At 49.3% G+C, this 17,753-nt stretch overlaps 1 protein-coding gene across 1 annotated transcript in view; it reads left to right on the top strand.

Moving 5' to 3' along the window:
- Positions 1-17,753, top strand: part of CRYBB3 (crystallin beta B3) — a 99,046-nt gene that overhangs the window by 23,856 nt on the left and 57,437 nt on the right. The window lies entirely within an intron of this gene.

Here is a 17,753-nt window from a genome sequence, read left to right as displayed (position 1 = left end):
CTGATCTCTGCTCAGTCAGCGTAATCAACCTGCTGTGCATCTGAATGATGCATTACACTGAGTGAAGTCGTGCATCTAATCAAATCGTGTGTGATATGGTCCGCTAAGCGGTGAATCTATTCCCATCCTATGTGATACGGTCCGCTGAGCCCTGTATCTAATCCCATTATATGTAATGCGGTCCACTAAACCGTGCATCTAATCCCAACACGTGAGGTGGGATATGGTCTGCTGAGTCATGAATCTAATCCCCTCATGAGTGATACGGTCCACTGAGCTCTGTAGCTAATACCATTCTGTGTGATACAGTCCATACTCCATGCATCAGATGCCATCCTGTGTGATACCCTCCGTGTAATTAAACAAATCCTGTGTGATGCAATCTGTGTATTTTTGCCTGTCCAGTGTGATATACTTTGTGCATCTAATCCCATCCTATGTCATACATTCTGCGAAAGTTGTATCTAATCCCATCCTGTGTGATACACTTTGCTGAGCCTTATATCTAATCTCATCATGTGATAAACTCCACTGAGGCCGGTATCTAATCCCAACGTATAATACATTCCACTGTGCCCTGTATCTAATCCCATCCTCCGAGATACTCTCCATGTACCTAATTCCAGCGTGTGATACAGCCCGCTGAGCCATGTATATACTGTATATACTCGAGTATAAGCTGACCCGAGTATAAGCCGAGGCACCTAATTTTGCCATAAAAAACAGGGAAAACTTATTGAGTCGAGTATAAGCCTAGGATGGGAAATGCAGCAGCTACTGATAAATTTCAAAAATAAAAATAGATACCAATAAAAGTAAAATTAATTGAGCCATCAGTAGGTTAAATGTTTTTGAATATCCATATTGAATCAGCAGCCCTATATAATGCTCCATACAAAATATGCCCCATATAATGCTCCATAAAGTTCATGATAGGCCCCATAAATTGCTCCATAAAGTTCATGATGGGCCCCATAAGATGCTCCATACAAAAATATGTCCCATATAATGCTACATAAAGGTTAATGATGGTCCCATAAGATGCTCCATGCAAACATATGCCCCATATAATGCTCCATAAAGGTTAATGATGGTCCCATAAGATGCTCCATACAAAATATGCTCCATATAATGCTCCATAAAGTTCATGATGGGCCCCATAAATTGCTCCATAAAGTTCATGATGGGCCCCATAAGATGCTCCATACAAATATATGCCCCATATAATGCTGCACAAAAGTTAATGATGGCTCCATAAGATGCTCCAAATTAAAATATGCCCCATATAATGCTGCATAAAGGTTAATGATGGCCCCATAAGATGCCCCATACAAAAATATGCCCCATATAATGCTGCATAAAGACTAATGTTAGCCCTATAAGATGCTCCATATTAAAATATGCCCCATATAATGCTACATAAAGGTTAATGATGGTCCCATAAGATGCCCCATACAAAAATATGCCCCATACAATGCTGCACAAAGGATAATGATGGCCCCATAAGATGCTCCACACAAAAATATTCACCATATAACGCTGCACAAAGGTTAATTATGGCCCCATAAGATGCTCTATACAAAAATATGCCCCATATAAAGCTGCATAAGGGCCTGTGCACACGATGCAGATTTAGTGCAGATCTGCAGCGTTTTTTTCTGCTGCAGAAACGCTGCAGATCTGCACTGTGATTTACAGTACAATGTAAATCAATGTGAAAAAAAAAAAAGCTGTGCACATGGTGAAGAAAAATCCGCGCAGAAACGCTGCAGATTTCAAAGAAGTGCATGTCACTTCTTTTGTGCGGATCTGCAGCGTTTCTGCACCCTTCCATTAACAGAAATCTGCAGTGGTAAAAACTACAGAAAATCTGCACAAAATCCGCATCAATTCCGCACAAAAACCGCACTGAGGCTATGTGCACACGTAGGAAGGGTCATCTGCGGGTTCTCCCGCAGCGGATTTGATAAATCTGCAGGGCAAAACCGCTGCGGTTATCTCTGCAGATTTATCGCTGTTTGTCTTGCTGTTTCCGCTACGGGTTTACTCCTGCACTTGTTTTACTATTGATGCTGCATACGCAGCTATGCGAGAAGGACCTTCGTGACGTAACGGTCGTGTGACCGTGACGTCATCGCAGGCCCTGCTCGCACAGCAACCTGATACCGGACGGCCGCGTGCAGTGCTGAGAGGTGAGTGGAGCGCCCCCACACCGCCGCAGGGCCTAGGGGTACCCGGAGCCGGGCCTCTGGGTCTCAGTCCTGGGGTTGTCACGGTGGCTAGACCCGGTCCGTGGCCCTGTTTGTCAGTGGGGGACGTCCGGTAGAATAAGTGATGATGATGGTGCAGTAACGGTGGTGTAGCGGTGCAGTTGTGGGGTGCAGGTCGCGGTAAATAACGAGGACACCAGGTTGCAGTCTCTTTACCTCTTTACTGGAGATCTCTCAGTCCGCAGTCCAGAATACGGTTCACCAGGCTGCGCAAGTCCGGTCGGTCCGATGGCACTTCCAGAGTTCTCCTCACAGGTGGAAATCAGTGCCCTCCTTCTTAGCGCTATGTGTTGTAGTCCTTCCCTGCTGTGCTCACGGAAAGTACCCCACAACTGTTGTGTCTGTTTCTTAAGTTCCCTCACAACTCGATTCACTGATGTTCTTCTCGTATTCCATCCCTCCCTGTTATTCAGGTTGGAACGGCACCCGTTTGTCAGGTAGGCCTGGAGTTCTTCCGGGACCCTAGAGACGCCCCTCTCCCGCAATTGCCCCCCAAGACTTCATAGGTGATATGTGGTAGACAGCCCGCCTTAAACTGACTGCCCTGCCGCTGTTTGGAGTATGGCTTGAAGCTGTATGCTATTCCACTCCCTCGGCGTTCCGGCCACCGGTAATGCGCCTCAGTAGGATGTTGCTCCGGTCCTACAGCATGACCCCTACTGGTATTCTCCTTTTTGCTTGATCTCGTTTCTCACTCAGCACAATCTATCTCACTTCTAGTCCTTTCTTGGGCACCGCCGCTATGCTGAGCAGGCACGGTCCCGTTACGTTCTTTCTAATGCCAAGCCTCTGTCAGGATCCCACCCCTGACAGAGACCCTACTGTCTCTTCCTCCACAACACCCTCTGCCACAAGGTGTTGCTTCGTTCAATCCAGTCAGCTTTCTCCTCTAACTTCCTGCCTGACCCCCAGTTTACCCACTATGGTGGGGAGTGGCCTAATGAATAGAACCCTTAGCTCCCCCCGGAGGCCCTGCTGTGAAACATATTGGTGTCTGTGATACCTGGTCAGATGAACTCCTTCAGTGCCATCGAACGCACCATGGCTCCCCATAGTGGCGGATCCACAGTACTGCAACGACCAGGACTCTGGGGCGCTGCACTCCCCCCTGGTTAAACACAGTACTCCGGGACTGGGAAGAAAACAACAATACAGGTTAGCAAAAAGACATACAATTTTCGTTGAGTGCAAAACAATAAGTATACTTGAACAGGCTTCCCTTTATGGGAGGTGAGGACACTTTAACGTTACAAACATAATTAAATATCATAGCAACAGGCTACAATTAGCTCTCATTACCCAACCGGGTATTCTACTAGATGCAAACATTATTGACCAATAATTTAACTTTGCCTTTAAGGATATACACTCTTAATCCGCTAAAGACCTTCCTATAATCACATTATAAGGTATTTTAACTTTGCATTCGCCTTCTTTGGAATCTGCAGGACCGCCTGTCCTAACGGCACCAGACCTACTGCCTCTCCTTTCTATTACAGGACCGCCCCGTTCAGCCAGGGCCTACTGCCTTTTCAACTACTATACACAGTATAGAACATAACTTTTCTTTCAGTTTGAGAACACTGAGCCGGCTCTACTTGGCTCCTATAAGGACTCACTCACTAACCCCTACGGGTTCACTTTCTGTCCTTAGTAACACATTATTAACTTTCTATGGGGACTCAGGGTTTACCTTCTATCCTCACCTTCATTATTACTTCCTTTCTTTCAACTATGCAGGACTCTAATTCCTCCCCTACGGGCTCTCTGCATCTTTCTTTTTAAAGAACATTATCTAGGTTTCACATTTCAAACAGATTAAACACACATAACTTTTCTTTATGCAAAAACAGTTACATTTCTTCCAGAGCATCATCATATTACTGTTCTAAAACAGTATCACTTTTCAAGTTCAGGTCAAACATCCCCTTTAAGAGGGGATCAAGTCTTTCTGAGGTAGCTCGTCTTCTCAGCCTACCAGTCTTTGCTCAGCAAAGGTTCCAGAACGGTATCTTCGCAAAGAGTCTTTAAGTAAAACCAGTAGAAAGCGCCTTTAAGAAGGTGCAAACTATTTACAAGAAAGTTTGGATCATGCACTGTTCATGATTTCTCACTTTGTAAAACTTGTGCAAAACTGGTAGGAAAAGCAAACAATAGGGATCCCGGGTCAACTAAGGGATCCATAAAGCGTTAACCCTGAGCGGGTTTAGCAGCAAACAGTTCACAAACAGTTAACGGGAAAACTATTTACATTTTCAGGTTTCTGAGGTTTACTCTTGTTCAGGTGGCCGGGGGTCCGGGCCTCCGGCTGCTGTGGCGCCGGTGCCCGTGGCCCGAACGTGAAGGTGAACTCGGCTGGCCAACTCGGTGGCTGCTACCAGGCGCACCGTTGCAATGGTGACAAGGTCGGGTGCTCCTGGGACCAGGTCCGGAGTAGTGAGTGTCGCGGCTCCAGACATACACCGCTGAACGTTCCGTGCATACCACCCGAGCGGGTTCTGGTGGCGGTTGTAGGTCACCTGATCCCCCTTTTGCAATGGTTCTCCGCCTCGGCCACAGCAGGGAGTCCTTACGTTACAGTGCGCAACAAAAACATCAGTATCCAATCCCGGCTCATGTATGAGGCCCCATCCCCTTTTTACATGGTAGGCCAACACAGTTCCCCGCCTGACCGCGTCTCGGTCATCCCATGCCGGAGGGGATTGTTGTACTTTCAATGGACCCATCAACTCGACCTCTTTCCGTCCTTCCCAATGTAGGATCAAGCACTGTCTATATTGTTCCCACGTAAGCACCGCAAGAGTGAATCCGTTCTCCCGGGATCCATCTGTCCCAACCCAGGGGTTGTCCCACCGAAGAACTACCCCGTCTGGGCTCACATCCACAGGTTCCCCCATTCTAGTCGGCAGCGGTGGCACCATCCTTCCCAGGGCATCGGGGGGTAATACCATTAACCCCGCCGAGAAGCGTCGACCCTCACTGAGATGGGGGCCGATCGTGGAAGCGGGCTCGTGGGGGGACGCAGGGGCGCTCTCCGTACCTGCGCCTGATGTGGTTCCATCGATGCCGATCTGGTCCATTAACAAGGGTGCTGGAATCGGCCGTAGCCCGGACCGCGGCTCCTCCGATGCGGTCCCCGAACGCTGTTCCGCTCGCTGTGGTTCCTCCTCCGCTGACTCCGAGGCCAGGATTGGGGGACTCGGCTCCGCTATCTGTTCCAAAGGCTTCGGATCCGCCGGCTGTAGAGCACACGGGTCCACCTCTAGTGAACGAGGGTAAGCCGGGACTGCTCCTTCCCCGTTCCGGCACTCGCTGTTCTTCATCATGATCTGCTGATCGGTGGCAATGCATGCATCTGACTCCGCCATTTCTCCGAGGTCGGGCTTCTTCATCACCCGCTTCCCGCCGTTGCAAATCAGGAGGTTGTCCTCTGCTTTGGGGCAGGTCATCTCCTTGCAGCCAGAAGCGCAGGGGGCGGTATCCATTTCTCGCGCCATTCTGGTAGTCTCCTCCCATAGCACGCCCTCCTTCTTCTCCGAAGTAGCAATGGCGGCGGCTTTTGGCGGGAACTTCTCTTGGTCAATGGTAGCACACAGTCTTTGCAATAAAGTACAGTTCAAGCACAACAAATCACAGTTCCAAGGCACACATGACCTGATTCTTCAGGCTTAAGTAGATCCTGTTCGTGACGCCAAGTTGGAGCGCCCCCACACCGCCGCAGGGCCTAGGGGTACCCGGAGCCGGGCCTCTGGGTCTCAGTCCTGGGGTTGTCACGGTGGCTAGACCCGGTCCGTGGCCCTGTTTGTCAGTGGGGGACGTCCGGTAGAATAAGTGATGATGATGGTGCAGTAACGGTGGTGTAGCGGTGCAGTTGTGGGGTGCAGGTCGCGGTAAATAACGAGGACACCAGGTTGCAGTCTCTTTACCTCTTTACTGGAGATCTCTCAGTCCGCAGTCCAGAATACGGTTCACCAGGCTGCGCAAGTCCGGTCGGTCCGATGGCACTTCCAGAGTTCTCCTCACAGGTGGAAATCAGTGCCCTCCTTCTTAGCGCTATGTGTTGTAGTCCTTCCCTGCTGTGCTCACGGAAAGTACCCCACAACTGTTGTGTCTGTTTCTTAAGTTCCCTCACAACTCGATTCACTGATGTTCTTCTCGTATTCCATCCCTCCCTGTTATTCAGGTTGGAACGGCACCCGTTTGTCAGGTAGGCCTGGAGTTCTTCCGGGACCCTAGAGACGCCCCTCTCCCGCAATTGCCCCCCAAGACTTCATAGGTGATATGTGGTAGACAGCCCGCCTTAAACTGACTGCCCTGCCGCTGTTTGGAGTATGGCTTGAAGCTGTATGCTATTCCACTCCCTCGGCGTTCCGGCCACCGGTAATGCGCCTCAGTAGGATGTTGCTCCGGTCCTACAGCATGACCCCTACTGGTATTCTCCTTTTTGCTTGATCTCGTTTCTCACTCAGCACAATCTATCTCGCTTCTAGTCCTTTCTTGGGCACCGCCGCTATGCTGAGCAGGCACGGTCCCGTTACGTTCTTTCTAATGCCAAGCCTCTGTCAGGATCCCACCCCTGACAGAGACCCTACTGTCTCTTCCTCCACAACACCCTCTGCCACAAGGTGTTGCTTCGTTCAATCCAGTCAGCTTTCTCCTCTAACTTCCTGCCTGACCCCCAGTTTACCCACTATGGTGGGGAGTGGCCTAATGAATAGAACCCTTAGCTCTCCCCGGAGGCCCTGCTGTGAAACATATTGGTGTCTGTGATACCTGGTCAGATGAACTCCTTCAGTGCCATCGAACGCACCATGGCTCCCCATAGTGGCGGATCCACAGTACTGCAACGACCAGGACTCTGGGGCGCTGCATGAGTATATCATTATTTTTTATTTTAATTCTTCTTGTTTTACACAAATATGGTTCCCAGGGCCTGGAGGAGAGTCTCCTCTCCTCCACCCCGGGTACCATCCGCACATGATCCGCTTACTTCCCGCATGGTGGGCATAGCCCCATGCGGGAAGTAAGTGGATCAATGCATTCCTATGTGTGCAGAATCACTGCGATTCCGCACAAAGAAGTGACATGCTGCGGATTGTAAACGTCTGCGTTCCCGCACAGCGTTTTTGGTTTCCCATAGGTTTACATTGAACTGTAAACTCATGGGAAACTGCTGCGGACCCGCAGCTGCAAAAACGCTGCGGAACCGCAGCAAAATCCGCAACGTGTGCACATACCCTTAAACCGCATAAAAACCGCGGCAAATCCGCAGCTGCGGATTCTGCCAGGAGATGCGGATTTTGTGCAGAAAATTCTGCACGTCTTTTTTAAAGTGTGCACACAGCCTAAAGGTTAATGATGGCCCCATAAGATGCTCTATACAAAAATATGCCACATATAATGCTGCTGCTGCGATAAAAAAAAAAAAATGAAATACTCGCCTCTCGTCACTGCCCGCTGCTCTTCAGCATCGCCGGCTCTCTGCAGTGACTGTTCAGGCAGAGAGGGCGCGCACTAACCACGTCATTACGCCCTCTGACCTGAATGTCACAGCCAGAGGACCCAGAAGACACAGCACGGCGGTGGAACGGGGAAAGGTGAATATCGCATGGCTCCCCCTCCCCCAGTCCTACTCACCCTCCTGGCGCTGCATATCAGTCCCTGCATCTCGGGCACCGGCATCTCTCTTTCTGTCTTCCTTCCTGTGCTGAGAGGTCAGTGATGCCGCTCATTAAAGTAATGAATATGCGCTCCACACCTATGGGAGTGGAGACGCATGCATATTCATTACTTTAATGAGCGGCATCACTGACCGCTCAGCACAGGAAGGAAGACAGGAAGACAGATGCCGGCGCCTGAGATGCAGGGTCTGATGCAGCGATGACACCAGGAGGGTGAGTATGATGTCTTCTGCTCCCCCACCCCCTTCCCCACCGACAGTGACTCACGTATAAGCCGAGAGGGGCATTTCCAGCACAAAAAAAGTGCTGAAAATCTCGGCTTGTACACGAGTATATACAGTAATCAAATTTTGTGATAAATTCCCCTTCCTAATCCCAGGAAGGGCTAAAGTATGCTGACTGTATATAATCCCAACGCGTAAGGCTGGGTTTACATTGCGTTCAGTGACTCCGTTAAACGGACTACGTTACACCGCGGCATAATGCGGTGTAACGTAGTCCGTTAACGCCGCCATTGAATGCAATGTCGGACGCATCGCTAGCGCACGCCCACAATGGGCGTGCGCTAGGGATGTGCCGTCATTGAGTGACGGACCCGAGATGCGGGCTGCAGCGTTTCCGGGTCCGTCACAGCTAGCGCAGATGGAACTAGCAGATGCTCCATCTGCGCTAGCGTGATGGAACATCGGCACTTGCGTTAACAGCAGCCCGTTACCGTATGTGCTGAACGGGCTGCTATTAACGCAATGTGAACCCAGCCTAATGCAGTCTGTGTATCTTATCCCAACATGTGATACAGTGAACTGAGCCATGCATCTAATCCAATTGTGTAATACATTGAGCGCATTGATTCTCAGTGTGTGATACAGTCCATATATCAGTATCACATTGCAGTCACCAACACAATGGCTCCTCACTGTGATCCTAAACTACATCCTTCCTTATCCGTTTGCAAACACCCAGAATGGAGGAGAGGAGTGATGTCGTCGTCATCATCATGTGATCAGACCCCGCCCACATTTACTGCAGTCGTAATGTGAGCTAGCTGTATACTAGGTTTTCATGGCAAATTTCAGCAGCTGCTCCCCCTAGTATTGAAAACTTGAAAATATCAAAACTGTTTAAATTATTTTTCTTTATACCATTAAAAATTGAGTATATTTTTTAAAGTTAATATATTAGTACTTTACATTTTATTAATTGTTGAAAAAAATATTTTTTTGATGACACATTCCCTTTAAAGCAGCTCACCAAAAAAGAACAAAAGCAGTATAAGAGGTGCTTGTGGCTGCACATTAAGTGTAGAATTAGGCTGTGTTCACACTGAGGTTTTTGAGTAGTCTTTCTTTTCCTGAACATGTTACCAAGAGTTTCAAATAATTTTTTCAATGAAGAGTTTTTTCGCAGCCTCAGCGCTCATGCACATGTCTTTATTTTCGGTGCGAGTTTGATCAGTCAAAATATCGAAGCACAACAATCAGAACAATGTTATTCTATGGGGCCTGCACATGTTCAATTTTTTCCTCGGACAGTGTCAGTCCAAGGAAAAATTCGCTGTCCGATGCCCAAGTTTGATCTGTTATTCGGATCGCACTCAGTCATGCAAGTCTCAATGAGTGCTTGGAAACCATCGGACTGCACTCAGATGACATCTGACTTTTCCACGGACTGACGATGGAGAAGATGGAGAAATAGTTTTCTCTATCTTCACCTCATCCGAGAGAATCGTGTCACATACTCATCAAACTATGTCAGCACGTGAGCTGAACGTCATCTGAGTGTGATCCATTTCTCTCATATGAGAGAATTGAAGCAATGGCCGGGGGACCACCACTGTGCAGGAAGACTACTGTACACAAGATAAGGTGCAAACAACAAAGGGTAGATTTATTGGGAGGCAAGGAATGAAGGGAATGAGGAAGATGCACACAGGGGTTAACAATAGCAAAAGACAATATAAATGGTAATCTTGTCCGTAAAATAGCACAGTGCTCCAACAATTACAGACTCAGAATTTTTCTCACAAGCAACTTTAAACAATAAAACCAATAACGAAGCTACTCTATGTATAACCTCCCTGGCCTTTACTAAGCAGGCCACACGGCTCCCGTGTTCTGACTACTGAAGCCTGCACTAGGCCCTAACAGGTGCACCATACAGGAACAGACTCACGGTGATGTTGGGGACTCAGGTCCAGTCCCAGGGGGGCCCCCATCAGTCTATACGGTGGTGCGCATGACTTTCTGTCAGCTCTGTGAAGCGTGGTCTTCTCCTTGATTCTGGATCTAGGGGTGCTCCTGGAAACTGTAAGTCCCCTTCTCAGTATCTTCGTGGCTTCACAAACTAGCACAGAACAGCCACCTTTGCTGCAACCCAGAAAAGTCTTGCAAATTTCAGAAGTAAACTCTGTCCCAGCCTGGGATCTTTCTTGTAGCAAACAGCAGGCAGTTCTCTCTCTCTAGAAGCTTCTGCTCACACACGCAGTCCAGGCTCAACTCCTCCCCTAAAGCGAGGGCAGTTCATCTTCACAGCCTAAAGCAGGGGAAAAGCAGAACATTCCATCTCACACCAGACAAGGGGGTACAGTCTCTTAAAGTGACAGCGTGTTCCTTACTGTCCATAACAGCACCACCCTCTTACATGCCTCCCTTCTTAATGATGGTCGTCCTCGGCCATCACAGCATCAGGGTCAAAGTGCAATAGAGGAACATGTAATGCGGAAACAGCACCTATAGGGGAGGCAACAAAGATGTAAAAACAGACAGAGCACACTGTTCTACATATCGGACTGGTGGAACCCCTGCATTAGACCTCTGGGATCTCCGAAGCTCTTGGCTGTCAGGCAAGGCTTGACTATCTTCCAGAGGAACACTTGTTGCAGGGAACATTGTGAGCTCTTGTCTGGTCTCATCCTCGCATGGCGGTACTGGTACATCCATGGGATTACCGTTTCTGGGCAGCTGAGGACCCCCTACTGTGTCAGGGACGGTCCACCACTCCTCATCGATTTGGCCATCAGGCATGACAGATTCAGGAAGTGGAGTGGCACCTTCAGGCGACAATGGCGTAGAACAGACCTCAGACCGGCAAGGCCGCAGCATATTTCTGTGAAGTACTCTAGGGGCGGATGCCCCATTCTCAATCTGTACCTTGTAGACAGGGCCGTTAGCATACACTCGCTCGATAACCTTGTACGGCTGTACTTCCCATCTCTCACTTAGTTTTCCCTTAGGGCGTTTCTCTCTGACCAATACTCGGTCTCCTGGTTGGAGCGGTAACTCTTGAGTCGGTTTGCGGGCCGTATGTTCTTTTTCTTGCAGTTGCTGACCCGCCAACCGCCGTATCGTTTGTAATCGTTGCCGATGCTCTTTCACCCATGAGGTGACAGTTCGCTCCATCAGCTCCTCTGGCTGTTCTAAATTCAGCTCAATGATCTCTCGTCCAGCTCTTCCAAACAACAGTAGATAGGGGGTATAACCCGTGGTGGAGTGGACCCGATTGTTGTAGGTCCAGACCAATTCTGGCAGATAGTCTGGCCAACATGCCTTCTTATCCTCCTCCAACGTTCTCAGCATCTGAAGCAAGGTTCTGTTGAAGCATTCACAAGCTCCATTGCCTTGAGGGTGATAAGGGGTGGTCCGGGACCGCTCGATGCCATACATGCGATACAATTCTTCCATCACCTTGCCTTGAAAACATGCGCCTTGGTCAGAGTGGATGCACTTTGGGCACCCATACACCCGGATGAAGTCTTGACAGATGGCTCGCGCCGCCGATTCCGCAGTCTGGTCTCTAGTCTGAGTGACTACTGTGAACTTAGAGAAATGATCGGTCATCACCAAACAGTATTGCAGCCCCCGGGCCGAGTGTCCCACGAGGAGATAGTCGATCATCAAGACTTCTAGCGGTTCCTTAGTTTGTATGGTCTGGATGGGTGCCCTCTGTTCAGTACTCTTAATGAGGTCACATACTCGACATTGCCGGCAAACCTCTTCCACCACAAGCTCCAACCGGGGGCAATACACATACCGCTGCAACCATTGGTAGGTCTTTGCAGGACCGAAGTGCGCTCCGAATTCGTGGGCTTCTTTAGCTATTTCTTGAGCCATTCTTCCTGGAATGACCACTTGCCACCTTACTTCCATATCTTTTGGCTTACGATATAGTACTGACTCTCGCACTTCCAGTCTATCCCACTGGTGCAACACACTCCTCATTTCAGAGTCCAGATCATCTCTCTCTTGTTTGCCAGGCTTCCGCTTTTGCGTTACCCACCATTTCATCTGTCTCAGTCCTTCATTGTCGTCCTGAATGTGTCCCCATTCCTCATCGGTTCTCCCCAGGGACTGGGGGTAATGCGCAGGCCTCCCTTCTTGACTGGGCCACAACCATTGGGGGCTTAAACTTATTAAAGTCTGGGGTTTCCTCCTCTTCGAGTTGCTCATCAAGATCCCCCACTGGAGTCTCCACAGGCACTCTTGACAGCCCATCCGCATTTGCGTTTTCAGTAGCAGAGCGATAACGGATGGTAAAGTCGAACTTGGCCAGGCGAGCCATCCACCGTTGTTCTAAGGCCCCCAATTTAGCATTCTCAAGGTGGGCCAGGGGATTATTGTCTGTTCGAACTTGAATCTTAATACCTGTCAGGAAGCCTGCAAACTTTTCTGTCATGGCCCACACCAGGGCCAGGAGCTCTAACCGGAAGGAGCTGTAATTGTGAGGGTTTCTTTCGCTGTCTCGCAGGGACCTGCTAGCATACCCGATGACTCTCTCATGTCCATCCTGTATCTGAGAAAGTACTGCACCGAGTCCATGAAGGCTACCATCGGTGTACAACAGGAACGGTTGATCGAAGTCTGCGTAGGCCAAAATCGGGGGCCGAAGTAAGGGCACTCTTTATAGCCTGGAAGGCCTCGTGTTGTCCCTGTGCCCAGGGGATGCGCTGGGTCTACGGCACTCCAGCGGTCCCCCTCAGCAACTCATTGAGAGGACCTGCCACCTTTGCGAAGTCTTTAACAAACCGGCGGTAGTACCCAGCGAGTCCCAGGAAGGCCTGGAGTTCTCTCACTGTTTGAGGGACTGGCCACTTCTGGATAGCAGCCACTTTTTCTGGCGAGGGTAGAACTCCATCTTGTGACACTATGTGGCCTAGGTACTCGATCTCCCTCTTGAAGAGGTGGCACTTCTTTGGTTTCACCTTCAGGTTATGGGCCTGCAGTCTTCCGAGTACCTGTCCAAGCCGGGCAAGGTGTTCTTCGAATGAGGCTGAAAACACAATGATGTCATCCAGATAGATCAGGGTAGCCTCAAAATTTAAATCTCCCAAACACTTTTCCATCAGCCGTTGAAAGGTGCCTGGAGCATTGGAGAGCCCGAAGGGCATCCGGTTAAACTCCGAACAGCCCCATAGGGAGGATGAAGGTGGTTTTCTCTCTGTCTTTCTCTGCCACGGCTTCTTGCCAGTATCCGCTTGCTAGGTCCAGGGTGGAGAAGTACTTGGCTTTCCCCAACGCTGTCAAGGATTCCTCGATGCGGGGCAACGGATACGAGTCTCGAACAGTGCAGGCATTGAGTTTCCTGTAATCTACACAGAACCGGATGGTCCCATCCTTTTTCTTGACGAGCACCACCGGGGCTGCCCAAGGGCTCTGACTACTCTGCACCACTCCTTAATCCAGCATCTGCCTCAGTAATGTCTTCACCTCTAAATACATCTTGGGCGGGATCTGCCGGTATCGTTCTCGAATTGGACGAGCTTCCCCAGTCGGTATCTCATGCGTGATGGCTTCAGTACAGCCGAAATCTTCGGCGTGACGGGCAAATGCGGCCTGATTTTCCCACAGCATAGCTTCTATTGCTTGTACACGCTCAGGGCCCATAGCCTTCACATCCACTTCCATTTGATCAAGGATGACCCGTCCACTCCACTCCGGGGTTGGTATCTCTTCGTCTCCTGCAGCAACTGCTAGGGTCCACCCCACGCCTTCTTTCGGTGACAAAGACATCTCCTTCTGACTCACCACTTCACCCTTATGTAGGTACACCAGGGCCAGATCTGTCCCTCGTGGCAAGGTGACCTCCCTGGGGCTCACATTCAAAGCTCTTATGGGGACTTGTCCTCGCTGGACCACAGCTATCGTACGAGCTATCATGACTTCTTGGTCCACTCCTCCGCCTACCACAGGCTGAACAACCACTTCCAACCCATCAAGGTTGCGGTGAGTCCCCACTGGAAGGTATACTATAGTTTCTCGCTTGGGAGGTAGGATTACAGGTCCTTTACCAGGAGCCCTGATGACCCCTACCGTCTGATAAGATGGCACACTCTTCTGCGTCCCACAGACGCGGATCAGTCGTTGAAGGGCTTCCTGAGTAGGCTTATGTGGAGTAGCCTTCTTCCAATATCCAGGTCCCCGTTTGGTAAACATAATCTGATCGAGTTCACGTAGGATATTCATTCCCAGTACTACAGGCACATCTTCCTTGATAGGCTCAGGGACTAGCAGGATCCCTTTTCTCCCAACTTCTTGCCCACAGATTCGAATATTCATCCACACGACCCCTGTGACCGGGATCGGTTGTTGGTTGGCAGCAAACAACCGGATCAATGTCTCTTTTTCTGGCTTGGCCAGGTCCTGGAAATGCTGCTTGAAGTAAGCTTCTGGCATCGTTGTCACTTGTGACCCGGTATCTACCAGGCAATCCACTAGAACTCCCTCAAATTCAGCACGTAGGATGGGAGTCCCAGCAATCAAGTGTTCGTTATGATATGGGGCGGCCTCTCTCCTCGCCTCCCCCGCAGAGTGCCACACTACTGCGGGGGTTGGTAGTTTAACGGCGGCTTCCGCTGGCCTTGAGTATAGTTCCGGCAGTCTCTAGCAAGGTGCCCCCGTCCTCCACATTCCCAGCATTGGATGCCTCCTCCTCGCTGGGGGGCACCTCGAGCCTGTCCTCGTGCCTCCAATGCCTGACGGGAGGGGGCTTGTTCCCACTGATCCCTTGTCGATCGGGTTGAAGAATGGTTGCATGAGTACGGTGGGTCAGGCTCTCGTAGTTCCCCCACTCTTCGCTCCATCTGGGTCAGTTTCTCTTGCACGTTAACCAGGGACCGCTGCAAGTCTTGCACTACCTGGACCAGCACCTCTTGATGGTTTGGGTCCCCTCTGGAATTGGCGCCCTGGACACGCATCACCCCAGATGCATAGCTCTCTTCTTTACTGCGGGCCACTGTTTCCGCCAGGATTTGACAAAACATAAGGGCCGGATCTGCCCGGACCCGTTCTGACAGTGCTCGCCTCAAGGATGTGCTATGTACTCTCAGAATGAATTGCTCCCGGAGTATCCGGTCTTTAGAGCCCATGCCGTCAAATCCGTCTGCCTCCTTTCTCTGCACCTCTGCGAGCACTTCTTGCAGTGCTGTTGCATACTGAGAAATTCCTTCTTCCCGCTGCAGCCTAGAGAAAAATTTGGCACGAAGGTGTCCCGCGCTAGCAGTCTCGCCGTAGATCTCCTCCAGGAACTTAACTAGCTCCTTTAGGGTACTGCGGGTGAGTTCTGGTTGTAGGCAGACGTTTCTGCGGGCTTCCCCCTCTAGGGCAGTTAAAGCGATGTCCGCTTCAAGGTCTGGGCTGATGTTATAAATCTTCAGGGTGCTTTGCAGCCGGGACACCCAGTCGGACAGTGGCATATTCTTGCCGTCAAACTTTGGTAGCACACTAAATATGGTGCCCATAGGGAGTGTCCTTGCAGGGGTTCCACCAATGCCCACAGCATCTCCATTAACATTAGCATTCCCGCCATTTCTGTCTGCTGCCTCCATCTTGGTGACAGTACCCTGCTCGCAGCGCCACTTGAAGTGATGGCCGGTAGACCACCACTGTGCAGGAAGACTACTGTACACAAGATAAGGTGCAAACAACAAAGGGTAGATTTATTGGGAGGCAAGGAATGAAGGGAATGAGGAAGATGCAAACAGGGGTTAACAATAGCAAAAGACAATATAAATGGTAATCTTGTCCGTAAAATAGCACGGTGCTCCAACAATTACAGACTCAGAATTTGTCTCACAAGCAACTTTAAACAATAAAACCAATAACGAAGCTACTCTATGTATAACCTCCCTGGCCTTTACTAAGCAGGCCACACGGCTCCCGTGTTCTGACTACTGAAGCCTGCACTAGGCCCTAACAGGTGCACCATACAGGAACAGACTCTGATGTTGGGTACTCAGGTCCAGTCCCAGGGGGCCCCCAGCAGTCTATACGGTGGTGCGCACGGCTTTCTGTCAGCTCTGTGAAGCGTGGTCTTCTCCTTGATTCTGGATCTAGGGGTGCTCCTGGAAACTGTAAGTCCCCTTCTCAGTATCTTCGTGGCTTCACAAACTAGCACAGAACAGCCACCTTTGCTGCAACCCGGAAAAGTCTTGCAAATTTCAGAAGTAAACTCTGTCCCAGCCTGGGATCTTTCTTGTAGCAAACAGCAGGCAGTTCTCTCTCTCTAGAAGCTTCTGCACACACACGCAGTCCAGGCTCAACTCCTCCCCTAAAGCGAGGGCAGTTCATCTTCACAGCCTAAAGCAGGGGAAAAGCAGAACATTCCATCTCACACCAGACAAGGGGGTGCAGTCTCTTAAAGTGACAGCGTGTTCCTTACTGTCCATAACAGCACCACCCTCTTACAGAATCACAGCACAGGTGCGAGAACTTATTTTCTCTATCTTCTCCATTGTCTGTATTCACATATGTTGGACTGCACTCAGATGACATCCAAGTGCAGTCTGATGTTTTACACACACCCATAGACTTATATGAGTGAGTGCAATCCAAATATTGGAGCCACTTGCAGCATATTGCGACTATTTTCTCATGCCGAATCAGCATGGGATAATAATTGCAGATCTGCGCTGCCCCATAGTGTAACACTGGGCCGAGTGCTGTTCGATAAAATGTGTTATATACCAGTGTGATTTAACCCCTTATAGAAAGGACATGAACTTATTTTTTTTTTCCCAGGAAGTTTTCAAAACCTCTTCAGGCAAATAAAAAAAGAGCTTAGAAAAATGAATTGCATTTGCCTTAGAAATAGATTTTAAGCATTTTCCAAGAATTTTTGAGAATTTTGGAATGTTTCCATTTCAGAAACACCTGAAGAATAAACCTCAATGGGAACTGAGGGTTAATTCACACACTAGATTCTCTACAGATATGTGATGCCACGTGAGTTTAGCAATAATATTATATATATTTGTAAATGGCAGTAGACAAGTGTTAGCTGGAAAACAAAAACGACAGGAGACAGCAGGCTAACTTTCCTTTCTGTGGGCCCCTGTGATTTCTATGTACGTGCACGGAAGGTCCGGTTGATGGGCGTTTAATTATTTAAAACTTAAAATTGAATGCAGCATTTTATTATTTTTAAAACCAATAGGTATGCATTTTCTGCAATTATATATATATATATATATATATATATACACACATACATATATAAAGATATAATCCGTCACGGCTGCATGGGATGTTATTCGGCCTGTCCTCACGTTCCTCCTCTTGTGTATTTTTGTAGCGGGATACAACAGAATGGTGCTTTACAAACTGCTGATAGTGGCATTTGAGCCGACATATTTGGCATGGGACGATAGAGCGAGGCCGTCTGAACATGCTGACCCAAAGCCCGTCACTAATCTTCTGAAAATGAGCTGTGAGCTGTAAGGTAGAGCTGTGTCTGGTGGGCACAGTGGGTGCCCAGCGCAGACTATTCATGTGAAATCTGATGGAGACAATGGGATAGACACACTTGCTGC

The sequence above is a fragment of the Ranitomeya variabilis genome, chromosome 1 (genome assembly GCF_051348905.1).
Source record: "Ranitomeya variabilis isolate aRanVar5 chromosome 1, aRanVar5.hap1, whole genome shotgun sequence".
In the NCBI taxonomy this organism is placed as follows: domain Eukaryota; kingdom Metazoa; phylum Chordata; class Amphibia; order Anura; family Dendrobatidae; genus Ranitomeya; species Ranitomeya variabilis.
Note: the sequence above shows the minus strand (reverse complement) of the source record. Positions and strands in the feature narration are given on the sequence as shown.